This window comes from Morone saxatilis, unplaced genomic scaffold (assembly GCF_004916995.1).
Source record: "Morone saxatilis isolate NCDOM2014 unplaced genomic scaffold, NCSU_SB_2.0 Contig23, whole genome shotgun sequence".
NCBI lineage: Eukaryota > Metazoa > Chordata > Actinopteri > Moronidae > Morone > Morone saxatilis.
In genome coordinates, this window is record NW_023339796.1 from 4314431 (window position 1) to 4314934 (window position 504).

A 504-nucleotide genomic window follows, 5' to 3' on the forward strand; every position below is an offset into this window, starting at 1 on the left:
TGTGTGTGTGTGTGTTCCTCTTTTGTATGAGAGAGGCTCATTGTAGGGCATTTTTTACTTATTTTCACCATTATTTTTTTTTAAAGAGCAGATCAGTTTAACACCTTTTAATTGGGTTTTATGTCCCCGTACACCCTAATCTTGTTTAACTGCAAGAAGACTATGTGCACTTCAGTGTACAATAAAAAAAGGTCCCCTTGTAGCAAGGACAGTTCATAATATGCTTCTGGGAATAGTGAACAGAACCATGGGGAAAAGACTGGACAAAAAGGTTTGTGTTGTAAATGGGAATTTAACTTCTTTTTACTTTTATTATTTATTTTCTTATCATCTTATCATTTATTTATTATTTATCATCCTTATTATTGGTTGCACGACATTTAAAGCTTTAATTGAACATGAACAAGCTGAAAATCATCTGACATATTCCCTCATGAATTTATGGTGAACAACAGTTATTTTAAACTTTAAACAGCACGCCACATATTCACTCTCCTTTTAGCT

At 32.7% G+C, this 504-nt stretch overlaps 1 protein-coding gene across 1 annotated transcript in view; it reads left to right on the plus strand.

The window, feature by feature from the left end:
- Positions 1-504, plus strand: part of atp1a2a (ATPase Na+/K+ transporting subunit alpha 2a) — a 31777-nt gene that overhangs the window by 11332 nt on the left and 19941 nt on the right. The gene's annotated exons all lie outside the window — the stretch shown is intronic.